The following is a 27,095-nucleotide window of genomic DNA, read 5'->3' on the forward strand; positions in this document are numbered from 1 at the left end:
GCAAAGGATTTAGTGTGTTGATCATGATTAGTGAGTAGTCACCTTAATGAGGTTCTAGATGTGTAGGTTAGGGTGCTAAAGTGTTAGATTAGGAGTGCTTAGGGCTAGATTCATTGATTCATTTCTCTAAACAACTGTTCTCTATGCTAGATCCTTGATAATCACATGAGATCTAGATTCTGGGAATTTCATGCACCAAAAGTGTTTGATGAAATTCCTGAAAGAGTTGTATTAGAGGTTTAAGCATTTTTCTGCATGATGATGTATTGTTATTTGCTTGAATGATCATTGAGAACTGTTTATTAATGCATATTGATTCATATTTCACAAATGGGAATTTGGTTTGAAAATGGATTAGTATAGGGGTTAATACCTTCATGAGAGGACTAACCTATATTAGAGCTCTTAATCATTTGAATCATGTCTCATCATTGTCATTAGCATTTCTAGTTTAGCACCAAGCACCCTAACCAACTATCATGTCTAGAATCTCATGCCTCCATCATAATATATTCACATCATTTGTCATTGCTTAGTTCTTGTTTTGTCATTGTCATTAGTCTTTAATCCAATTTATGTTTGTAGTTGTCTCTAGATTAATCAAAATCCACTCTTGTTTGCTTGAATTAAGAACTTGATCACATAGTTTAGTGTCTAACACCACATCTGGATTGATTAACCTCTTTGTGCTACATTGACAAGGGGATTGATAGCCCTGAGACCCTAAAAAGTCTTGTCTATTAATTGGCGCCGTTGCCAAATTGTGGTTGATTAGCATTAAGCTCTGATCTGTTCTTGAGATCAAGTGCTTACTTTCTTGTTTTTACTGATTCCTTTCAAGTTCTGTTTGTGATTTCAGGTGTATGAACACCAGGTCTAGATCAAGAAGCTGTGGTCCTCCTTTCCCTCTCAACGACAACATCAACCTTTTGGTACCAAGGAGGAGAAGGGACAGACGTGGTAGACAGATTGATCAGGCTTACATGGAAGAACAAAGAGATCACGTGGTAGATATAGAACAACCGGTTCAGGAGCAACAGGCTCAGGGTAATGGAGCTGGTAATGGAGTTGGTCAAGGGCTTCATCAGGGTAATGTTCATCAGGAACAGGTGCACCATCAACAAGCTTATGTCCACCAAGGACAAGCTCAAGCTCATCAACAGAGGCATCAAGCCAATGTTCAACAAAGACAACAAGTGCACCACCAACCCCACCCTTTCCCACCACAGCAAAGAAGATATGAGCAACCCCAAGTCTATGTTGGAGAGAATGACAGGGCCAATGCTCATCAGTATGGAGCTGGTATTCAGGCACCTCCTGTGCAAAACAACAACTTTGAAGTGAAGGCATCATTGTTGAATATGGTCCAGAACTCAAAGTTCCATGGGTTAGCAAAGGAAGACCCCTTGGAACACTTGGACCAGTTTGATAAGGTGTGTGATCTGACAAAGATAAATGGAATTTCAGAAGACAGCTTTAAGCTAAGACTATTCCCATTCAGTCTTGGTGATAAAGCTCATCAATGGGAGAAGAATCTTCCAAGAGGCTCCATTCAAACCTGGGAGCAATGCAAGCAAGCTTTCTTATCTAAGTTCTTCTCAACTTCAAGAACTGCAAAACTGAGGAACCAAATCTCTAGCTTCACTCAACACAGCAATGAGAGTTTTGGTGAAGCATATGAGAGATTCAGGAGCTACACAAACCAATGCCCACACCATGGGTTTAGTGAAGCTTCTCTCCTCAGCACACTCTATAGAGGAGCTCTTCCCAAGATTAGAAACCAACTGGATACTGCTTCAAATGGGAACTTCCTGGGTAAAGAGATTCATGCTGCTTTAGAGCTAGTGGAGAACTTAGCATTGAGCAATGATACCTATGGTGAAGACTATGACAGGTCAAATAGGAATGAAGGTTCAAGCTCAGAACAGAGGCTCACCAGAGAAATTAAGGAGTTGAGAAGTGAATTAGACAAGTTGAAGCTGGTAACTCACAAGCCAATGCATTTTGTTGGATAGTATGAGGAACCATCTCAAATCTTTGAGAACATCAGTGAAGAAGGTCTAACCCAAGAGGAACTAAACTACATTGGGAATCAGAGGTTCCAGAGGTATCAGTATGGTAATGCCAATCCAAACCTCTCTTACAGGAACACCAATGTAGCTAACCCACAAGACCAGGTGTATCCCAATCCTCAAGCTCCACAGAACTTTGTTCTCCAGAACAACTTTCAAGGATCTTTTCAACCAAATAATCAGTTTGGTCAGAATCAAGGTTTTGGTCAGCAACAGCAACCATTTCAGGGTCCTAGTTTCAATACACAGCAGCAAATGGCACCACCTGGGTTTGGTCCTCCACAGTTCCAACAGCAAGCACCGGTTCAACATCAGTTTCAGCCACCAACTGTTCAACAAAGTCCTGTTTTCAATGTTCTTCTCCAACAGCTCTTACTAGGACAACAAAAGATGGTATCTGACATGGAGACACTGGACGCAGAACTAAAGTCTATTAAAAAGAACAAGGGCATCTGCACTTCTGAACCACAAGTCTCTCTTCCTGGTAAAGCTCTTCAAAACCCAAAGGATTATTGCAATGCCATCTACTCCAATGATGACCACTCAGCTGTTGTGCAAGAAATAGAAGACCTTATCAATGGTCAAGTCTCTAGTGAACCTGCACAAACCCATGTGGATGAGAATGCCATTATAGAGGATTTCATGGGCTTCATACATGAACTCAATGAGGACATTGAGAATAAAAGTGTGGGGGCAGCCGGTTCAGTTCTTTCTGTTCAGCAAGGGAATGATTCCGTGTCTATTGAAACAAAGGAGCTGCCAACTGGTCAAGCAAAGCTAACAGATTGTGCCTCCACCTCTGAATCAACTCAGATGAAGCCCACCTCCCTCCCAAAGCTAGGCAACCCAGGGAAGTTCACCATCTTTTGCACTCTTGGAAACTTTAGAGTTGAGAATGCTTTGTGTGATTCAGGCTCAAGTGTGAGTATAATGTCTAAAGATATGATGGAGAAGCTAAAGGTCAAGTCTATAACGTCCTACCCCTCTTCTATCACCTTTGGTGATTCCTACTCCAAGAAACCATATGGATTTTTAGAAGACTATCCACTTCAAGTTGGTGAATGCATAATTCCCACTGATTTTGTGATCATGAAGATGAAGAAGACCAAAGAGCTCCCCCTATTGCTTGGAACTGCATTTCTCAACACCACTGGTGCAATGATTGACTTTGATACTCAAAGAGTGGTGCTTACAAAGGTGGATAAGGATGCCTTTTACCCTGTTCAACCACCTTTAGCTGAATTTTGTGGATCAGTTGTTCAAGAGATAGAACCCCCTAAGGTACTTGAGATGAAGTATGTAGGAAGTGCTGGGATTTTAGGTGGATCCCAATCTCTCTCAGCTGTGGAAATGGAAAAAGAACCTCACACCAACTCTGTTTACAAGGATGGGACTGAACAGCCATTGATCAGAGAAGAAGACATCTTGCTCTCATGGTCTCCTACACTTAGTGATCTAAGGATGATTAACACCAAAAGTGATGGCTCAGCATCAGAAGACAAGAGTATTAAACCTGATCTTTCTTCTCAAGACTTTGATCTCACTCCTTGGGTTGATGATGATGGTTCTCTGAAGTATAAGCTGGATTGCAATGGGAAGCCAGGTCTGTTTGCTGAAGTGAGGGCATGTCTCACAAGGGCCATCTTTGATAAAGACCCAGATGGTATTCAAGAGCTGGTGGACAAAGGTCTCAAGGTGGGATCTCAAGGACAAGGGTCTAATGGTTCCCAAAGGCAGCAAACCAACTCAACTTCCTTGCTCAGGACCATTGAAGTGCTGAAGAGCATCAGTGCTCAACCTCACCCCAACTAAAAACAGGTTTTCCAAAGTCAAACTTAGAGACTTTAAACAAAGTGCTCTTGGGAGACACCCCAAGCTTATCCTTTGTAAATATGCTTTTGATCTTTTGATTTCTTTCTTTTTATGTTTTAGGATGTTTTGATGGGTTTGTTTAGTGTCTACAGGTGTTAGGTGTGAGTCTGAACCCTTGGAAAGTGAATGCAAAATGAAAAGAGATGAAGGAATGGAGACAAGCTTGTGCTCTGCCTTTGACATGGGCACTGGCCACGGTCAAGAACAAGGCGTGGCAAGCCTCTTTGTGTTGCCACGGGGAGACAATCACGGTCTCAAGGCCAGGCCGTGGCAAAAGAAAAAGAGGAATGGACAAGGCTCGGGGATTGCCACGGTTTAGATTGCCACGGAAAGGAGCCAGACCGTGGCAAAGTACACAGAAATCCCGTTTGTTCGGTGATTGACACGGGCCACAAGACACGGTTAAGGAACTTGGCCGTGGCAAAGGAAACGGAGCATAACTTCGATTCGGATTTTGCCACGAGAAGTTTGCCACGGGAAGACAAGGTGACCGCGGCAAAGAAATGAAGACTGAGTATCCATTTGGTGCATGACACGGCTGGAAGGCACGGGTTCAAGACCAGGCCGTGGCAACATGAAAATGGAGTGTCCAACATTCGGGGTTTGCCACGATGAGTTTTCACGAGGAAGAGATGTGGTCGTGGCAAAATTATGGTGGTATGTCCAATATTCAGGGTTTGACACGAGGTATTGCCACGGGAAGAAACCAGGCCGTGGCAAAATCAAGGTGGAAGGACCAATATTCGGAGAATGCCACGGTCTACAAGACACGGGCTAAAGGTTTGACCGTGGCAAAGATTTGGAGGGTTTGACCGAGGAATGAGCACTGCCACGAGGAGTTTGACACGGGGAAACAACCAGACCGTGGCAAGAGAAAGGAAAGGAGAAATAGTTCGGGGTCAGACCTCAGCGATTGAGGTAAACACTCAAAACCTTGTAAATAGCATGTAGACTTTCTTTTTCTTTTGCATTTTACTTGTTTGCTTTGATTTCACTTCTTTCTCATGCTTTTATAACACAAGGGACTGTGTTATTTAAGTGTGGGGGAGGAGTTTCATCCTTTACTAATCATGTTTTCTATTTTCTTATCTTACACTTTGAGTCTTGAGTCACATTCTAGTTGCATATTCATGTAGTCTCATCTAAGTGCATATAAAAAGCAAAAAAAAAAATGGATAAATCTGAAAAATTTACACAAAAAAATGATCATGTAGTTGCATTCTCATTTTTAGGATTGAGTCTAGATTGCATATGCATGTAGGTTGCATCTTGCAGAGAGTAATGATAGGTTTTCTAGAGAGTACATCACTTTGAGAACTTGAATTGAATATGCTTGTGAATCTTTTTCTGTGTTTGCAAAGTCTGAAATGATCTGAATCTGAGAAGCAAGTTTGAATTGAACTCAACTCTGATTAAGTGGGAACCTTGAACTTGACTTGAAAATATCTTGTGATGCATTGTTTGAAAAAGCTTGTGGATACCGATATACATACTTGAGCTAGAACCATTGTTTTTACCACTCTTTTTCCTTAGCTCAAGTAGCTGAATCCACATCATGGATCAGTTCCCTCACCTTGAACCCATCCTTCTTTCAAGCCAATGTTTGTGTGTGAATTGAAAGGCCACCTTGGATCAAACTTAGCAGAAAGTGTTAGGTTTAGGGCGACAAGGGCAAGTCTCATTGAGTGCTAAGTTCCATCATCAAGGAGCTGAGAGATTTGGCAAGAACTAAGTGTGGGGGAATATATACATGTTGGTGAGTGGAAAAAGGAGAGATGAGTGGAAATGAAAGGAGAATGGTGAGAACTAGGGGAATGGAAAAGAAAAGAAATCAGTCTTGGAGTTTTGAGTCAAAGAAAGTGAGCTCTAGTGTTTTGAAAAGAAAGAGTCTAGCCTCTAAGTGAAAAGAAAAGAAGCCAAAGAGCTCAAATGTTTTTTAAAAAAAAGAAAGAAAAAAAGAAGAGGTTAGAGGTTACAAAAAAAAGTGAAAAAGAGCTATGTAAAGTTTGAACTCCGAGACTTGTGTATGAAAAAGAAAAGAGAGTCCCCTAGTGAGAGAAGAATGAGTGTGAAAAGTGAGCAAGTGAGGAAACTTTGAGTAGAGTGTGGGGTGGGATGAGTCTTTGCCCTTGTATGCATAGGTTGCCTTTTACCTTTAGCATTCTGCCAAAGTTTGGTCATTCATTGAGAGATCCTTTTGCTGCATTGAACCCACTCAAGCATTGATGAGATCATTTTAGTCTCATAACCTCACCCTAGCCAAACTATGTTTGTTTAAACAATGCACCATTTGATCCACTTGTTAAAAAGCTTAATGAATGTTAAAGAGTTGAGAGAGAGAAGAACTTGTGGAGATTCCTTGTTGAGTTGACATATATCTGAGTATGGCTTTGCATTGCATAATTGAGCATGAACTTGAATTCTCATTGTGATCACTTCTCTCAAAAAGGAAATGTGAACTCCCAATGCATCCAACCTCTTTCTCTCATTTGTTCTTGTTTGCTTGAGGACAAGCAAAGGACAAGTGTGGGGGAGTTGATATGCTCATAATTTGCATCATTTAGGTTGCATAATTCATTCTAAATCATGTTTTACTCCATGCATTTTAGGTCCTTGAGGTTGGTTTTAGAACTTAGGAGATGCATTAGGTCCCAATGAGTCTTTGCATGTTTTGAGTGTTCATCATGTGCATTTGGAGCTGAAAAGATGAATCCAGGAGGTGGAATGGTGATCAAAGCTTGAAAAGTGGCAAAAATTGGGTCTATGGAGGTTATCGGCCATTCTTGCTGGCCAGGAAGGTTTGGGCTACCATTTTCACGTACCGCGGGTGGACTTTGTCGACCAAAACACGTACCGCGAGTGAAGTGTATCGGCCAAAATCTCCGGGTGCGAACATGTCTCAGATATCGCTTGTCCGGGGAACCTTCCGATCCGATTCAGATGGCGGGTGATTCAAAGAAGTTGGAGAGCATTGGATCACGGTCTCATAGCAAGTGGAATCGTGGAATTTGGACGCGTGAGCAGAGAGTTAAGCTCGTCGGAAGGAACCCCAATCTCGCAGGTATTCCGGACCGAGCAGATCAGTTCTGAAGGATGCGAAGGACGGTGCACTTCCAGGCCGATTCAGTTTCCGGGTCCTTCATGAGAATCAGAGACAATTGAGTCGTCTTTCCAGAACGTCCAAGAGCATTCAATTCGGATCTATGATCAGGAAGATACGGTCTCCGGAACGGACACATGTCTAGACGCCTCTCTCTGGTCGTGTACATGCACTACAAAGATGTGCCCTCCAGGAAGCCTTACACTTCCCAAGAACCGAAGCTTCCTTCACTAAAGTTGGAGATAAATGAGTCCTCTGTCTTCTGCAACCGAAATCATTCAATTCGGACAAGTCTCCAGGAAGTTACACTCTCAGGAATGCGAGATGGTCCAGACAGCCCAGAATGACTAAATTAAACATGCCGCGATGGAATGCCACGGTCCACACTTGGCCGTGGCAACTTTTGTGCACCCTCGGCCAATGACACGATCTTCATGCCACGGTCTACACTTGACCGTGGCAAACATACACTTGGCTGAGAAGAACTTTGCAACCATTCGGCGATTGACACAGCCTAGATGCCACGGTCTGAGGCTTGACCGTGGCAACTCCTGCAAACCTTCGGCGATTGGCACGAGCTGAATGCCACGGTCTGGGATTTGACCGTGGCAAATGAACAATTGGCTGGAGACAACTTTTACACAGCTTCGGGTTTTGGCACGGTTTCAATGCCACGGTCTGAGACTTGACCGTGGCAAACAAATACTTGGCTGGGAAGGATTTCACATACATGCGGGTTTTGACACGATCTGAATGCCACGGTCTAGGAGCTTGACCGTGGCAACCTTTACACATCTTCGGCGTTTGACACGGTGACTTGCCACGGGTTCCAGACGAAGCTTGATCAGACCGTGGCATCAAAAGGAACCAAGAACACAAGTGAAGACTTTGACACGGTTGATATGTCTGTATTTTACATCATTTAGAGAGCATTTTAAAGTCCTCATCATGTGTTTTCCCATGTAAATTGTGTCTTTAGGCATGAAAATAGGATTTAGGGCTTGCTTTTGGTCCCAAAGAGTTTTGCATGTTTTGACGTCTTTATCAGGTGCTTTGGGAGTCGTTTGGAGCTTAAGAAGAGGAGCAGAGGAGAAAACGATGAAGAAAAGGGTCAAAAATGGTGAACACCGCTTGGAGGAATTTCTCGGCCAAATCGCGTACCGGACGGACAGAAACCTCGGTCAAAATCCTTACCGATCGCTCATTACCGGCCAAAATCCTTACCGATCGTTCAACCTCGACCAAAAAGCTTACCGATCGCTCAGCACCGACCAAAATCCGTACCGATCGACCAAAGTCAGCCTGGGTCGAAGATCAGGTGCAAATACCATGGGTTGAGTTTTTGGCCGAGGCGAAGGAATTTTTACGACCAAAAAGCTTACCGCGGTACACAGCCCTCGGCCATTTTCCTTACCGCGGGAAGCTTTTCTCGACCAAAATTTGTCCTTGTCCGCGCGTTTCAAAGATCAGCAATCCGGGGAACCTTCCGGTCCGAACCAGTTGGCGGGGTCTTCAGCAAAGTTGGAGATAATCCAACAAAGATCCCAGAACAGTTGGAATCATCCAATTCGGACCCGTGGGGAGAAAGATACAGCTTCCGGAAGATGCACCAACATTACGCGCATCCGAGAACCGAACGGCGGAGCACAAAGATCACGGCGGACGGAGCCTTTCCAGACCAAATCAGCTTGCCCGGTCTTCATCAAAGTTTGAGATCTGTGAAAGACCTTTTCAGAACAGTTGGGATCGCTAAATTCGGAGCAGTGGTTTGAAAGATAAAGTCTCCGGAGTTCACATCGGTCTAAAAAGCTTATTTTCTGGTGATTCCAATACGGTTCAAAGATGTGAAATCCAGGAAGCCCTCCACTTCCCAAGCTCCGACGGTTTCTTCACCAAAGTTCGAGCTTATTGAGTCATCTTGACTATGGAACTGGTCTCAGAGCATTTGGAGTCGTGGGATGAAAGTTACTGCTTCCGGAAGGTGACATGGTCAATACGAGCCCAAATATGTTGCGATACACGCTAAGTGTTTTCTCAGGGCTCGGCATCATTACCTCGACATCGGCCAAGTCAAGGCTCATATTTTGGGAGTATTCTGAACTAGGCCTCGTGCTGACACCTCGGCACGTTGGAATCAAGGCATGCACACGTAAGAAATGAAGCTGGAAACGACTAAGTGTTGAACGTGCACCTCGGTGCAATGACCTCGGCGTGCATGCCGGACCCTGTTCGCCCAAACCCCTCAACTACCAAGCGCCTCGGCATTTCATGCCGAGGTCCATTGTCACAAACCCAGAATCAAGAACAAAGCCGCCCAAGAACACACACGTGAAGATGGATCAAAGACTAGGATTCATGCATGTTCTTGACGTGTTCTTCACGAGATCTTCATTTGGATCTGGACTCACGTGCACTCCTCGACATGAAGACCTCGGCTTCACTCTCCGACACACCGTGGCACTCACCCATCAACCCAAGAACGCGGTTCAGTACCCGGTTTGTTCCGGGCTGACCCGCGACACTTTACCTTTGCTATATATACATTTTGAGACTAAAAACCTAATCATCTGATCTCTTATCTGTTTTTAGCTTTAAGAACTTGCCTTTTTGGTGAAACTTGATGATTTGAATCCGATATCTTGTTGTTGCATGAGAAATCTTGTTCTTTATTTATTTCTTTTATCATCTAACATTAAACTCCTCATCATGACCAGCTACACGTCTTGCAAAGGACTGAGTGAGCTCGTTATGATTAGTGAGTAGTCGTTTAAGCGGCTTTAGATGAGTAGATTAGGGTGCTTTCAAGGTAGATTAATGGGTTTAGGTGTCTAGTCTTGCATGTTTCATTCTTTAACCGACGAGATCTCTAGGCTGGATCCAAGCACATCACTTGAGGTTCAGATCTGAGACATATCTCGCATCAAAAGTGTTTGTAGAAATGTCTGAACCACTCGGTTAAGGGTTTAAGCGTCTTTCATCGCGAGAGTGATAGTTTGTTCTCTTAAATGGCATTTTTGAACTGATTCTTATTGCTGATTGATTCGATGCTTCTCAAAAGACATTTTTGGTATGAAGGAGGATCAATTTAGATGCTTAATACTTTCATGAGAAGATTAACATGCCTTGAGTTCAAAGTTAAATGAAACCGCTTGATGTTTTGATTCATTAACCCACTAGTTGAACTTGGAAGCACCCGAGTCAAGTATCTCGTCTAAAGTCTCTTGCTTTATTACATATTATCACCATCTGAATCGCTTAGTTATCATTTGCATCTTTAATTGTTTGATTCTCATCATTTACTTTACTTACATGCTTAATCGTTGTTATTTAGCTTAGTAAAACCTTCATGCCATTTTTATCTTGACTTAAATGAACAAACAACATAAACTAGTGTCTCGTTGACAAGTCTGGATTGACACCTCTTAGTACTACTTCGACAAAGGGGATTGATAGCCCTGAGACCTAAAAACTCCTATCTATCAATTGGCGCCATTGCCAACTTGTCGGAGCATTAGTCTTTTGTTTGTTCTTGAGCTCAAGATTTTAACTTTCTTTGTTTTACTAACTTTCTTTGCAAGTTCTTGTGTTGCTTTCAGGTGCATGAAAACCAGGTCTCGGAGCACAGAACCGCCTCTACCGTACGACGACAACATCAACCGGATTGAGAGGCGAGCTCGCGAGAGGGAACGGCATTTTGAACGACTTGGAATGGCAGAACAGCAAAGGATCGAGCAACAGGCTCAAGAAGCCGAACACCAGGCTCATGCTAATCAGGCGCAGGCAGGCAGGAATGAACAACAGGCCTATGTTAACCAACAACAAGCTCAAAGGAACGAGAGGCTTGCTCAGCAAAACCAACAACAAGCTAATAGGAACGAGCAACAAGCCCACCATGTTCATCCGCCACCGCCACAAGCTCAGAGACAACCTCATCCGGTCTTTGTTGGAGAGAACGACCGAGCTAATGCGCACCAATACCGAGCTGGGATTCAAGCTCCACCGGTTCAAAACAACAACTTTGAGGTTAAAGCTTCCCTGCTCAATATGGTGCAGAATTCAAAGTTCCACGGTCTAGCCGGAGAAGACCCTCTTGAGCATCTAGATCAGTTTGATCGGGTTTGCGACCTAACTAAGATCAATGGTGTCTCGGAAGATAGCTTCAAGCTACGCTTGTTCCCATTCAGCCTCGGTGATAAAGCTCACCAGTGGGAAAAGAACCTCCCGAGGGGTTCTATACAAACCTGGGAGCAATGTAAACTGGCGTTCCTATCAAAGTTCTTTTCCACATCACGCACGGCTAAGCTCAGAAACCAGATCTCCAGCTTCACGCAGCACAACAATGAGAGCTTTAGCGAAGCTTGGGAACGGTTTAGAAGCTACACTAACCAATGCCCCCACCACGGCTTCTCAGAGGCATCCCTCTTGAGTACTTTATACCGAGGTGCACTCCCCAAGATCAGAAACCAACTCGATACAGCTTCAAATGGAAATTTTCTTGGGAAAAAGATCAATGCGGCAATGGAACTAGTCGAGAACCTATCCATGTCTAATGATACTTATGGCGAAGACTTTGATAGAGTAAACCGTACAGAGAGCTCCAATGAAGAACAGCGTATGAAAAAGGATATCAGAGAGCTTCAGAGCAAGCTTGACAAGGTTCTGATGGCGACACAAAAGCCAATCCACTTTGTAGGCGAGTTTGATGAGAAAGGGCCAAGTTTTGACAATGTTAATGAAGATGGTCTAACTCAAGAGGAGCTGAACTACATAGGGAATCAGCAGAGGTATCAGCGGTTTAACAACTACAACAGTAACCCAAACCTCTCATACCGAAACCCGAATGTAGCTAACCCTCAAGACCAAGTGTACCCTGCTCAGCAACAACAACAAAGCTATGCTCCAAAAGCTCCTTTTCGGAATACCTTCCAGCCCAAACAACAGTTCAGTGGGCAACAGCACGGCTACACTCATCAGAATCAAGCGGCTCAGGGTAACAACTTCACCAGCCAACCGCAACATCACAAGTTTCCACCAGGGTTCAATCCGCAACCGATGGGTAATCAGCAACAGAATCAGGGAACGGGTCCGAATCAGATGGGAAACGATGTCTGTGGGATCCTACAGCAACTGTTACAGGGTCAGCAGAGAGTTGAGAGCCAGCACGCGACAATGCAGCAAGATATCAGGGAGCTTAAGCAGAATCAAGCCTCTACATCATCCCGAGGCCCGGCTTTACCAGGTAAACCGGAGCCCAATCCCAAGGAGTACGTGAACGCCATCACATTGAGGAGTGGCAAAGAACTACAAGCTCCGAACCCTAAGACTACGCTCATTGAGGCCAATGAGCAATTAGAGGGGGAGGCAGCCTCAGGTGATGCGTGTAAAGAAGCGGATTTTGAGAAAGAACCGATCAAGGACAAAGGAAAAGAGGTGGAAAAGACAACTGAGCTTGAAAAGCCATACGTTCCACCACCACCTTACCAACCCAAGATACCGTTCCCAGGGCGTTTCAAGAAGAAAATCTTAGACAAAGCCAAAGCGGTCTTTGAGAAACACTTGGAGAACACGCAACTCACCTTACCCATTATAGATGCTTTCTTAGCTATACCACAGCTTGGGAAGTTTCTAAAGGATGCGATCCTCAACAAGACAAAGGAGCTCCAGGGTATGGTAATACTGAGCCATGAATGCAGCGCCATAATACAAAGGAGGTCTATACCAAGGAAGCTATCCGATCCGGGCAGCTTTACCTTACCGTGTGCTTTAGGTCACTTGAAGTTCTCAAACTGCTTGTGTGATCTGGGAGCTTCTGTGAGCCTAATGCCATACACGGTGGCGAAGAGATTGGGATACAAGAGTTACAAGCCGGCCAAGATCTCTCTTATACTAGCTGATAGATCGGTTCGCTTACCGGTGGGTTTGCTTGAGGATTTGCCTTTAAGGATCGGTGAGATAGAAATCCCCACGGACTTCATAGTTCTTGAGATGGACGAGGAACCATTGGACCCTATCATCTTGGGTCGACCGTTCCTAGCGACCGCAGGAGCCATTATAGATGTGAGAGGAGGAATGATTGAACTACACATCGGTTCCGAGCATATGAAGTTCAATGTGAAAGAGATGATGAAGAAACCGACCATTGGAGGTCAGGTTTTCTATGTGGAAGTGATGGAGGAGCTAGCTGATGAGCTCCTGGAAGAGTTGAACGCAGAGGATCCGTTACAAGTGGTCCTTACACGTGAACAAAGCGAGCACGGGTACTTGAATGAGGAAAGCGAGGTATACAAGCAACTTTTGGACCAACCGAAGGAACTTGGAGCTGAGGCTAGGTTTTTGGAGCTCAGGAAGAGTGGCCTCGACATCTTAGACAGCGAGGGGTCCATGGGAACAGAGGAGACACCTCGGGATATCATGGCTGTGGCAACTCATACCGAGGCCGATGGTAATCCGCGCGAGAACAAGGAAAAGGCCGAGGAAGCTGTTCCGGGCCAATGTAGCTTTGATACCGATTGGAATGAGGCAGACGCTCCCCCTGTTGAGCTCAAGCCTCTACCAACAGGGCTCAGGTATGCGTTCTTAGGCTTGAACTCCACTTTCCCTGTGATCATAAACGATAGTTTGCTTGAACATGAAGAACGTGCATTGCTTAATGAAATCAAGAAATTCAGGAGAGCAATAGGGTATTCCTTGGCCGACATAAGAGGAATCTCTCCTGATATATGCACTCATCGGATCCACCTGGAGGACCAAGCCATGTCCTCTATTGAGCACCAACGTCGCCTTAACCCGAACCTCAAAGAGGTGGTTAAGAAGGAGATACTAAAGCTCCTTGAGGCGGGGATCATATATCCAATCTCTGACTCTCGGTGGGTATCTCCTGTGCACGTTGTGCCCAAGAAAGGTGGTATCACGGTGGTAAAAAATGATAAGGATGAACTCATAGCCCAAAGAACTATAACCGGCCATCGCATGTGCATTGACTATAGGAAATTGAATTCTGCATCAAGGAAAGATCATTTCCCTTTACCATTCATTGATCAAATGCTTGAACGGTTAGCCAATCATCCTTATTTCTGTTTTCTCGATGGATACTCTGGATTCTTCCAAATACCAATAGATCCAAGAGACCAAGAGAAAACGACATTCACTTGCCCTTATGGCACTTATGCTTATAGGAGAATGCCTTTCGGTTTGTGTAATGCACCAGCCACTTTTCAAAGATGTATGATGCACATTTTCTCTGATCTGATTGAAGAGAAAGTCGAGGTGTTTATGGATGATTTCTCCGTATACGGCTCCTCTTTCTCCGAATGTCTTGCTAATCTTTCTCAGGTTCTAAAGAGATGTGAGGAGCATAGGCTTGTATTGAACTGGGAGAAGTGTCATTTCATGGTACAAGAAGGCATTGTCTTGGGGCACAAGGTATCAGAGAAGGGAATTGAGGTGGACAAGGCCAAAATCGAGGTGATGGTGAACCTACAAGCTCCGAATTCTGTAAAAGGGATAAGAAGTTTTCTTGGGCACGCTGGGTTCTATAGGCGGTTCATTAAGGATTTCTCCAAGATAGCTAGGCCTTTAACTAGGCTATTGTGCAAAGAGGTGGAGTTTATCTTTGATGAAGAGTGTGAGGAAGCGTTTAAGAGGATCAAGGAGGCTTTGATCAGTGCACCAATTGTACAAGCTCCCGATTGGTCTTTACCATTCGAAGTGATGACTGATGCATCTGACTATGCCGTGGGAGCTGTCTTGGGGCAGAAGAAAGATAAGAAACTCCATGTGATTTACTATGCCAGCCGCACCTTGGACTCAGCTCAAGAAAAGTATGCAACCACCGAGAAGGAAATGCTTGCCATTGTGTTTGCATTTGACTAATTCAGGAGTTATCTAGTGGGATCAAAGGTCACGGTTTACACAGATCACGCGGCCTTGAGGTACTTGATGTCTAAGAAGGACGCTAAGCCGAGGCTTTTGAGATGGGTCCTATTGCTCCAAGAATTTGACATGGAAATACTTGACAAGAAGGGCATTGAAAACGGGGCCGCAGATCATCTCTCAAGGCTGAGGATTGAAGAAAAGGTCCCCATAGACGATGCTTTACCTGAGGAACATCTCATGCGGGTACGGTCTTACTTAGAAGTGGAAGAGGCTAACACGATCAAGGAAAGAAGCCTCCCCTGGTTCGCGGATCTTGTGAACTACCTGTCTTGCGGTTTAGAGCCACCGGACCTTGATGCCTATCAGAGGAAAAAGTTCTTTAGAGATGTGATGAGATATCATTGGGATGAGCCGTATCTTTACGTGCTTAACAAAGATCATCTCTATAGGCGATGCTTGGCCGAAGAAGAGATCCATCCGGTGCTACAAGAATGCCACGGTTCAGCGTACGGTGGTCACTTAGGTGCATTCAAGACGGTTGCCAAGGTTTTGCAAAGCGGCTTCTGGTGGCCGACTATGTTCAAGGACGCTCAAGATGTGGTATCGAGATGCGAGGCTTGTCAAAGGCACGGTAACATATCCAAGAGGAATGAGATGCCCCAAAACCCAATCTTTGAGGTCGAGGTCTTCGACTGTTGGGGCATTGACTTCATGGGTCCCTTTGTGAATTCATACGGACATCAGTACATCCTTGTCGCAGTGGACTATGTGAGTAAGTGGGTCGAGGCTGTTGCATCCCCAACCAACGATTCAAAAGTGGTGGTAAAGCTTTTTAAAAGTATCATTTTCCCACGGTTTGGAGTTCCAAGAGTAGTAATCAGTGATGGGGGAAGCCATTTTATCAATAAGACTCTTGAGAGTCTTTTAAGGAAGCATGGGGTAAAGCACAAGGTGGCCACAGCTTATCATCCGCAGACTAGTGGTCAAGTGGAGGTCTCTAACCGACAGATAAAGGCTATTTTAGAAAGAACCGTGAGCTCATCTAGGAAGGATTGGAGCAAGAAACTTGATGATGCTTTGTGGGCTTACAGAACCGCGTACAAGACCCCCATTGGAACCTCACCGTTTAACTTGCTCTATGGGAAAAGCTGTCATCTACCGGTTGAGTTGGAATACAAAGCATTGTGGGCAGTGAAACTTCTTAACTTTGACATCAAGACTGCACAAGAGAAGAGGGTTTTACAGCTTCATGAGCTTGAGGAAATCAGGTTAGATGCTTTTGAAAGCTCTAAGATCTACAAGGAAAGGACCAAGGCGCTTCATGACAAGAAGATACACAAGAGAGAGTTCAAAGAAGGAGACCAAGTTCTGCTATTTAACTCGAAACTCAAGCTATTCCCTGGGAAGTTGAGATCCAGATGGTCCGGTCCATTCAAAATTCTTGATGTAAGGCCTTATGGAGCGGTTGTTTTGAAAGGAAAAGATGGACAAGGCTTTGTGGTAAACGGTCAGAGGGTAAAGCACTACCTGGCATCAGAAACAAGAGAGGGAGCTACCTCAGTTCCTCTTCTTGAACCAGAATCAGCCTGAAAAGGTATGAAAAGTCAAACTTAGTGACGTTAAACAAAGTGCTCTTGGGAGACACCCCAAGCTTATCCTTGTACATATTTCGCTTTTCATCTTCTTTTTCTTTTTACTTGAAGCTTTTTGAAGGGTTTGTTAAGTGTTTCAGGAGTTAGATGGTGAATCTTGATGATGAGAGTAAGAAAAAGCTTGGAAATGACACGGCCTGATGAATTAAGTCCTAGAGTGTTCGTAGCCTCGGTATCGACCCTTGGTATATGCATACCGCGGTCACCTTTTACCGAGTAAAGCCTGAGAACCTCGGCTAGACTCCTCGACTCGATTTCATCATAGCCGTGTCCGAGAAGTGTCATAGTAAAATGACTAAGTGTGGGGGAGGGCCACGGTGTAAATACCTCGGTATAACTATACCGAGGGGCAAAGTTCACCTAAAACGGTCTAAAACCTCGATTCGAGACCGCGACCAGTTTACACCAGGGCCGGACCGTTTAAACTCCCTGCACCAAGTGATTCTTTGTTAAAACAAGTGACCTCGGCATGATACCCTCGTGGTGGAGCATACCGAGGTGACCAGTTTCAAGAATGATCAAAAACATAAACACTTGGGACACTTGAGTCAAAGAAGAAGGTTTGCGCGGACTAAGGAAAAGATTTGAAGGCCGCGAGGAAATTCTTGTTAACTTGAGCTTAGCCCACTCGGCTTGGTGCCCTCGGGGTAGAACAAGTCGAGGCCGCTCAAGAGAACACGAGACAAACCACTCTAGTCCGTACGGCCCACGTCATTCCAAAGTCGCGCCATTTGGAAGCTTTGCGCGGTAATTTGAATTTAAACGACCGGTCAAAGCTGTTTTGGCGCGGGTCAACGGTCGCAGTTGGAGGAGAAGGGGGGACCAGTCCCACTACAGTCCAAACGCCAGCTGGAAAGCGCGACACCGCCCATACCAGCCTCCATCCCGAGCCAAAACCGAGAGTTCGCCTTCTTCTCTCTTTTCTCTGCATTTCACGAGCACATCTCTCTCATTTCTCATCCATTTCTTGTGATTCCAAGCGTTCTAGACTCGTTAGGGTGTTGTATATTCATCATAAGCATTCCACTACGCTTGAATCTCGGATTCCCAAAGGTATTTGCATCTTACAGAACTCACCCTTTTCCTTCATTCTTTGCGAGCTTCATTGTTTGTGAAATGTGGAATCGATTCTTTTGGAACATGTCGGCCTTTGGGAACAATTTTAAAAATTCCATCAAGATAGATAACATAAGAAAAACCGGTCTTTGCTCTGAAAATCACTTGTTCTTGAGTTTTTAAAAATTCTTGAGAAAATGCGCTTGGAATCGATCTTAATGATGCTTTGAGATGTTGAGCTGAACTGTCTAGATATCGTGTCTTTCTTTGCTTGTTCTGGCTTGTTCTTACTTCCTTTGATGTTTGGAAAAAGCTATAACTCTGGTCTTGTTAGAGAAACAGCTCTGTTCTTGTTATCTTTAGAGACATGTGCTTGTTGATGTACATGATTCTAACGGTCTCTTTGAGGATCTGCCTTGCAGATGACCGGCGACCGAGCTGTTCCCACTCATGAGACAAACAAAAACGAGGTCCAGAGGAGGAGTACAAAAGGGAAAGCCGTGGCCGTGGCACGCAATGGTGGAACAAGCAAGAAACCCACCGTGAGATCCGATGGTGAGCCAGCCGCCAAGCGAGCAAGGAACGCCGAGCTCACTCTGGTTCCAACCCTTGAACCAAAAAGGAATGGGAAGCAGGCAGCCACTGAGAACGATGAAGACGAGCTGAGAGCCATAGTCCCTCATGAACCCGATTGTGGCAAGAAGGCCAAGAAGGAACCAAAGCCCGAGCCCGAGGAGGAACATTTCCCGACTACTGAGGAGTACTTGGACCACTTTAACTCTATAAGAGTAGCTCAAGGTCGGTTCCCTGATATGGAGCTGTTGAGGAAGCTTGAGATACTCGATGATGTTACACTCATCTTTCAAAACATGGGCTTGGCCGAGTTCTTCATGATGAGCGATGTTGCTTACGAGGGGATCACACAACAGTTTCTTGCCACTTTGGAGGTTGTCATCTACCCCAAGAGAGATCCCAAGCGTCTACATGGCAAAGGGTTCGGACACATTGAGTTTGACATAGAAGGCGTGCACTACAAGGTCAGTTTCAAGGAGCTTGATGAGATATTTGGATTTGAAAGGAATGGAAGCTCGCTTGACAAGTTTGTGTACCCTCGTGATGAGTTGGCCGCGTTGTGGGAAACGATATCTTTTGGGCCTTACTTGGGAGGCAAGAGCAAGACAAGCTGCATCAGGAACCCTGCGATCAGATACACCAACCGGGTCCTGGCCTCTACGTTCTTCTCTACATACAACCCTGGTGTCATTCACACGGCAGAGCTTGAACTGTTAGGACTTGGACTTAAGCCGCTCATCACTCAAATGAAGAACAAAAAGGAGTTCCAAGGGCCAATGCATGTACCGTCTTTAGGAGCGTTCTTTGCGATCCAAATGCTCACCTATAGACACAATGTGTGGTGTGACCGGAAGAAAAAGGGAGCAAGGAGGCTTCAGAACGGTTGGATTGTCACTACAATTTTGAGAGCTCAAGGGTTCATATTCCCTGATTCACCATCGAGGCCGAATCTCATTAATGAGCAATACCTAAGTAAAAGTGGTTTCTTTGGAGGCAAGTCAGGGGATAGATGGGTTTACAACTTCACGCTGATGCACAGGGACGGTACACAAGTTCTACTGCCTAACCGAGGCCTCACCATGCTTGATAAGCAGTGTAACATCTCCTTCTATGTCCTCAAGGATCAGTTGTACAACCCATCTCTCGGCCCACCAATGCGCAAGTGCACCAAGGCCATACCTAACAAGCCTCAGAACGAGAACGGCCCGGCCGGAGGTGAGAATGAAGAAGAACGGCACGCTGAGAGAAGGATGGGAGCAGGCCGATATCATTTTGATCCATACGTGTGGGGTGAGCCTGAATACCACACCAAGAAACTGTATTTGCGAGTGAACACTCTCCAAAAGTGGTGTAAGTGGCAAGACAAGACCATTCATGCCTTGGTGGACTGTGTAAGACACCTGAAGAAGAAGGTCAAGCAGCTCACACGGCCATCTTCTCCGGACAAGAACTCGGGGACCTCAACCGCACCAGTTACACAAGAGGAGGTTGGGGAAAGCTCAAACGCAAGGAACCCGGAGTTTCCACCAGGCAAAGAAGATTGGATCGACCCTGCCTTGGCATTCTTACCTGAACCCTCGGATAGCAGCCCACCACGTCAATCCACACCCTCCTGCTCAACATCAAATCCCTCGTACTACTTGGGATCAGACCTCTCCGACTAAGGTATCGACTTCAAACTCTTGTACATATGCATCTTGTGTATATCATCCTGCATTCGTTTAGTTTGTCTTTTTACTTCTCTCACACGCTTTGATAACACACGGGACTGTGTTATTCAAGTGTGGGGGAGGAGCTTTGTGTTTTCTGATCTTGTTTTCTTTGTTCTTATTTGACTTTTGCATTCTTGAGTCTCATCTAGCTTTGTACATATGGTAAAACCGCATCATTCTAGTTGCATCTCGCATTCTAAGATCGAGTCTAGTTGCATCATTTAGGATTGCATCAGTGCAAGGGGCAATGATAGATTTTTTCCTAGAGAGTAAATCACTTGAGAACTTGAACTAAATATGCTTGTGAAACTCATTCTGTGCTTGTAAAGCTTGAAACGATTTGAATCTGAGAAGCAAGTCTAAATTACACTCAACTCTAGTTAAGTGATAACCCTAAACTTGAATTGTAAATATCTTTTGATGCATTGCTTGAATTGGCTTGTGGATACCGATATACATACTTGAGCTAGAATCATTGTTTTCACCACCCTCTTTTCCTTAGCTCAAGTAGCTGAATCCGCATCATGGATCAGTTCCCTCACCTTGAACCCAACTTTCTTTTCGAGCCAATGTTTGTGTGTGAATTGTAAGGCCACCTTGGACTGAACTTAGCAGAAAGTGTTAGGTTTAGAGCGACAAGGGCATGTCTCATTGAGTGCTACGTTCCAACATCAAGGAACCAAGAGTATTGGTGAGAAATAAGTGTGGGGGAAAAGACTTGTTGGTGAGTGGAAAAAGGTGAGCTGAGTGGAAAAGTGAGAGTGGAAATAGCTAGGGGAATGAATGAAAATGAATTAAGTCTTGGATGTGAAAAGATAAGCTCTGAAATGAAAAGAAGCCAAAGGCTCAAGTGTCAAAAAGAGGCTATATGCTATGAAAGAAAAGAGATGTGTGAATAAGTGAAAACCAAGGCTTGAAAATGAAAGAAAAAGGCGAGTCCCCTAGTGAAAAGAAAACGATTGTGAAGAGTGAGGATTCTGAGAGGGTGAGCAAGTGAGAAAAGCTTTGAGTAGAGTGTGGGGTGTGATGAGTCTTGCCCTTGTATGCATCGGTTGCTTTTTACCTTTAGCATTCTGCCAAAGTTTGGTCGTTCATTGAGTGATCCCATTGTTGCATTGCACCCGCCTGAATATTGATGAGATCATTTTTATCTCATGACCTTACCCTAGCCAAGCCGGCCTATTTGAACATTGCATCATTTGATTCACCGGTTACGAGCTTAATGAATGTGAAAGAGTTGAATGTGATAATGACTTGTGGAGATTCTGTGCTTTAGTTGTAAAATATCTGAGTATAGCTTTGCATTGCATATTTGAGCATGAATCCGAGTTCTCTTTGTGATCACTTCTCTCTAAAAAGGAAATATGAGCTCCATCTGCATTACAACCTCTTTCTCTCATTTGTTCTCTTCGCTTGAGGACAAGCAAAGGACAAGTGTGGGGGAGTTGATATGTCTGTATTTTACATCATTTAGAGAGCATTTTAAAGTCCTCATCATGTGTTTTCCCATGTAAATTGTGTCTTTAGGCATGAAAATAGGATTTAGGGCTTGCATTAGGTCCCAAAGAGTTTTGCATGTTTTGAAGTCTTTATCAGGTGCTTTGGGAGTCGTTTGGAGCTTAAGAAGAGGAGCAGAGGAGAAAACGATGAAGAAAAGGGTCAAAAATGGTGAAAACCGCTTGGAGGAATTTCTCGGCCAAATCGCGTACCGGACGGACAGAAACCTCGGTCAAAATCCTTACCGATCGCTCATTACCGGCCAAAATCCTTACCGATCGTTCAACCTCGACCAAAAAGCTTACCGATCGCTCAGCACCGACCAAAATCCGTACCGATCGACCAAAGTCAGCCTGGGTTGAAGATCAGGTGCAAATACCATGGGTTGAGTTTTTGGCCGAGGCGAAGGAATTTTTACGACCAAAAAGCTTACCGCGGTACACAGCCCTCGGCCATTTTCCTTACCGCGGGAAGCTTTTCTCGACCAAAATTTGTCCTTGTCCGCGCGTTTCAAAGATCAGCAATCCGGGGAACCTTCCGGTCCGAACCAGTTGGCGGGGTCTTCAGCAAAGTTGGAGATAATCAAACAAAGATCCCAGAACAGTTGGAATCATCCAATTCGGACCCGTGGGGAGAAAGATACAGCTTCCGGAAGATGCACCAACATTACGCGCATCCGAGAACCGAACGGCGGAGCACAAAGATCACGGCGGACGGAGCCTTTCCGGACCAAATCAGCTTGCCCGGTCTTCATCAAAGTTTGAGATCTGTGAAAGACCTTTTCAGAACAGTTTGGATCGCTAAATTCGGAGCAGTGGTTTGAAAGATAAAGTCTCCGGAGTTCACATCGGTCTAAAAAGCTTATTTTCTGGTGATTCCAATACGGTTCAAAGATGTGAAATCCAGGAAGCCCTCCACTTCCCAAGCTCCGACGGTTTCTTCACCAAAGTTCGAGCTTATTGAGTCATCTTGACTATGGAACTGGTCTCAGAGCATTTGGAGTCGTGGGATGAAAGTTACTGCTTCCGGAAGGTGACATGGTCAATACGAGCCCAAATATGTTGCGATACACGCTAAGTGTTTTCTCAGGGCTCGGCATCATTACCTCGACATCGGCCAAGTCAAGGCTCATATTTTGGGAGTATTCTGAACTAGGCCTCATGTTGACACCTCGGCACGTTGGAATCAAGGCATGCACACGTAATAAATGAAGTTGGAAACAACTAAGTGTTGAACGTGCACCTCGGTGCAATGACCTCGGCGTGCATGCCGGACCCTGTTCGATCAAACCCCTCGACTACCAACCATTGTCACAAACCATGCCGAGGTCCATTGTCACAAACCCAGAATCAAGAACAAAGCCGCCCAAGAACACACACGTGAAGATGGATCAAAGACTAGGATTCATGCATGTTCTTGACGTGTTCTTCACGAGATCTTCATTTGGATCTGGACTCACGTCCACTCCTCGACATGAAGACCTCGGCTTCACTCTCCGACACACCGTGGCACTCACCCATCAACCCAAGAACGCGGTTCAGTACCCGGTTTGTTCCGGGCTGACCCGCGACACTTTACCTTTGCTATATATACATTTTGAGACTAAAAACCTAATCATCTGATCTCTTATCTGTTTTTAGCTTTAAGAACTTGCCTTTTTGGTGAAACTTGATGATTTGAATCCGATATCTTGTTGTTGCATGAGAAATCTTGTTCTTTATTTATTTCTTTTATCATCTAACATTAAACTCCTCATCATGACCAGCTACACGTCTTGCAAAGGACTGAGTGAGCTCGTTATGATTAGTGAGTAGTCGTTTAAGCGGCTTTAGATGAGTAGATTAGGGTGCTTTCAAGGTAGATTAATGGGTTTAGGTGTCTAGTCTTGCATGTTTCATTCTTTAACCGACGAGATCTCTAGGCTGGATCCAAGCACATCACTTGAGGTTCAGATCTGAGACATATCTCGCATCAAAAGTGTTTGTAGAAATGTCTGAACCACTCGGTTAAGGGTTTAAGCGTCTTTCATCGCGAGAGTGATAGTTTGTTCTCTTAAATGGCATTTTTGAACTGATTCTTATTGCTGATTGATTCGATGCTTCTCAAAAGACATTTTTGGTATGAAGGAGGATCAATTTAGATGCTTAATACTTTCATGAGAAGATTAACATGCCTTGAGTTCAAAGTTAAATGAAACCGCTTGATGTTTTGATTCATTAACCCACTAGTTGAACTTGGAAGCACCCGAGTCAAGTATCTCGTCTAAAGTCTCTTGCTTTATTACATATTATCACCATCTGAATCGCTTAGTTATCATTTGCATCTTTAATTGTTTGATTCTCATCATTTACTTTACTTACATGCTTAATCGTTGTTATTTAGCTTAGTAAAACCTTCATGCCATTTTTATCTTGACTTAAATGAACAAACAACATAAACTAGTGTCTCGTTGACAAGTCTGGATTGACACCTCTTAGTACTACTTCGACAAAGGGGATTGATAGCCCTGAGACCTAAAAACTCCTATCTATCAATTGGCGCCGTTGCCAACTTGTCGGAGCATTAGTCTTTTGTTTGTTCTTGAGCTCAAGATTTTAACTTTCTTTTTGAGGATCTGCCTTGCAGATGACCGGCGACCGAGCTGTTCCCACTCATGAGACGAACAAAAACGAGGTCCAGAGGAGGAGTACAAAAGGGAAAGCCGTAGCCGTGGCACGCAATGGTGGAACAAGCAAGAAACCCTCCGTGAGATCCAATGGTGAACCAGCCGCCAAGCGAGCAAGGAACGCCGAGCTCACTGTGGTTCCAACCCGTGAACCAAAAAGGAATGGGGAGCAGGCAGCCTCTGAGATCGATGGGGACGAGCTGAGAGCCATAGTCCGTCATGAACCCGATTGTGGCAAGAAGGCCAAGAAGGAACCAAAGCCCGAGCCCGAGGAAGAACATTTCCCGACTACTGAGGAGTACTTGGACCACTTTAACTCTATAAGAGTAGCTCAAGGTCGGTTCCCTGATATGGAGCTGTTGAGGAAGCTTGAGATACTCGATGATGTTACACTCATCTTTCAAAACATGGGCTTGGCCGAGTTCTTCATGATGAGCGATGTTGCTTACGAGGGGATCACACAACAGTTTCTTGCCACTTTGGAGGTTGTCATCTACCCCAAGAGAGATCCCAAGCGTCTACATGGCAAAGGATTCGGACACATTGAGTTTGACATAGAAGGCGTGCACTACAAGGTCAGTTTCAAGGAGCTTGATGAGATATTTGGATTTGAAAGGAATGGAAGCTCGCTTGACAAGTTTGTGTACCCTCGTGATGAGTTGGCCGCGTTGTGGGAAACGATATCTTTTGGGCCTTACTTGGGAGGCAAGAGCAAGACAAGCTGCATCAGGAACCCTGCGATCAGATACACCAACCGGGTCCTGGCCTCTACGTTCTTCTCTACATACAACCCTGGTGTCATTCACACGGCAGAGCTTGAACTGTTAGGACTTGGACTTAAGCCGCTCATCACTCAAATGAAGAACAAAAAGGAGTTCCAAGGGCCAATGCATGTACCGTCTTTAGGAGCGTTCTTTGCGATCCAAATGCTCACCTATAGACACAATGTGTGGTGTGACCGAAAGAAGAAGGGAGCAAGGAGGCTTCAGAACGGTTGGATTGTCACTAAAATCTTGAGAGCTCAAGGGTTCATATTCCCTGATTCACCATCGAGGCCGAGTCTCATTAATGAGCAATACCTAAGTAAAAGTGGTTTCTTTGGAGGCAAGTCAGGGGATAGATGGGTTTACAACTTCACGCTGATGCACAGGGACGGTACACAAGTTCTACTGCCTAACCGAGGCCTCACCATGCTTGATAAGCAGTGTAACATCTCCTTCTATGTCCTCAAGGATCAGTTGTACAACCCATCTCTCGGCCCACCAATGCGCAAGTGCACCAAGGCCATACCTAACAAGCCTCAGAACGAGAACGGCCCGGCCGGAGGTGAGAATGAAGAAGAACGGCACGCTGAGAGAAGGATGGGAGCAGGCCGATATCATTTTGATCCATACGTGTGGGGTGAGCCTGAATACCACACCAAGAAACTGTATTTGCGAGTGAACACTCTCCAAAAGTGGTGTAAGTGGCAAGACAAGACCATTCATGCCTTGGTGGACTGTGTAAGACACCTGAAGAAGAAGGTCAAGCAGCTCACACGGCCATCTTCTCCGGACAAGAACTCGGGGACCTCAACCGCACCAGTTACACAAGAGGAGGTTGGGGAAAGCTCAAACGCAAGGAACCCGGAGTTTCCACCAGGCAAAGAAGATTGGATCGACCCTGCCTTGTCATTCTTACCTGAACCCTCGGATAGCAGCCCACCACGTCAATCCACACCCTCCTGCTCAACATCAAATCCCTCGTACTACTTGGGATCAGACCTCTCCGACTAAGGTATCGACTTCAAACTCTTGTACATATGCATCTTGTGTATATCATCCTGCATTCGTTTAGTTTGTCTTTTTACTTCTCTCACACGCTTTGATAACACACGGGACTGTGTTATTCAAGTGTGGGGGAGGAGCTTTGTGTTTTCTGATCTTGTTTTCTTTGTTCTTATTTGACTTTTGCATTCTTGAGTCTCATCTAGCTTTGTACATATGGTAAAACCGCATCATTCTAGTTGCATCTCGCATTTTAAGATCGAGTCTAGTTGCATCATTTAGGATTGCATCAGTGCAAGGGGCAATGATAGATTTTTTCCTAGAGAGTAAATCACTTGAGAACTTGAACTAAATATGCTTGTGAAACTCATTCTGTGCTTGTAAAGCTTGAAACGATTTGAATCTGAGAAGCAAGTCTAAATTACACTCAACTCTAGTTAAGTGATAACCCTAAACTTGAATTGTAAATATCTTTTGATGCATTGCTTGAATTGGCTTGTGGATACCGATATACATACTTGAGCTAGAATCATTGTTTTCACCACCCTCTTTTCCTTAGCTCAAGTAGCTGAATCCGCATCATGGATCAGTTCCCTCACCTTGAACCCAACTTTCTTTTCGAGCCAATGTTTGTGTGTGAATTGTAAGGCCACCTTGGACTGAACTTAGCAGAAAGTGTTAGGTTTAGAGCGACAAGGGCATGTCTCATTGAGTGATATGTTCCAACATCAAGGAACTGAGAGTATTGGCGAGAAATAAGTGTGGGGGAAAAGATCTATTGGTGAGTGGAAAAAGGTGAGCTGAGAGAAAAAAAGAGAGAGTGGGAATAGCTAGGGGAATGAAAGAAAAAGAATCGAGTCTTGAATTTGAAAAGAAGAGCTCTGTTGTTCTAAAAGAAAAGTATAGTCTCTGAAATGAAAAGAAGCCAAAAAGGCTCAAGTGTTCTAAAAAAAAAAGAAAAGAAAAGAGGCTAATCGCTGTAAAAGAAAAGAGCTGTTTGAATAAGTAAACACCAAAGGCTTGAAAATCAAAACAAAAATGAGTCCCCTAGTGAAAAAAAAAAAGAAAGCGATTGAGAGAGTGAGGATCTTGAGAGGGTGAGCAAGTGAGAAAAGCTTTGAGTGGAGTGTGGGGTGTGATGAGTCTTGCCCTTGTATGCATCGGTTGCTTTTTACCTTTAGCATTCTGCCAAAGTTTGGTCGTTCATTGAGTGATCCCATTGTTGCATTGCACCCGCTTGAATATTGATGAGATC

General features: G+C 44.6%; 2 non-coding genes across 2 annotated transcripts; both read right to left on the reverse strand.

Annotated features, from left to right (window-relative positions):
* Window positions 1-1,616: 1,616 nt before the first annotated feature.
* LOC112088627 lies at window positions 1,617-1,723 on the reverse strand. The gene has a single exon (XR_002900573.1). It is a non-coding gene; the product is annotated as a small nucleolar RNA R71 (small nucleolar RNA).
* A 9,620-nt stretch (window positions 1,724-11,343) lies between these two features.
* On the reverse strand, window positions 11,344-11,450 carry LOC112088780. Its single transcript, XR_002900716.1, has one exon. It is a non-coding gene; the product is annotated as a small nucleolar RNA R71 (small nucleolar RNA).
* Window positions 11,451-27,095: the final 15,645 nt, after the last annotated feature.

Source organism: Eutrema salsugineum, unplaced genomic scaffold (genome assembly GCF_000478725.1).
Source record: "Eutrema salsugineum unplaced genomic scaffold, Eutsalg1_0 scaffold_14, whole genome shotgun sequence".
NCBI classification, from domain to species: Eukaryota; Viridiplantae; Streptophyta; class Magnoliopsida; order Brassicales; family Brassicaceae; genus Eutrema; species Eutrema salsugineum.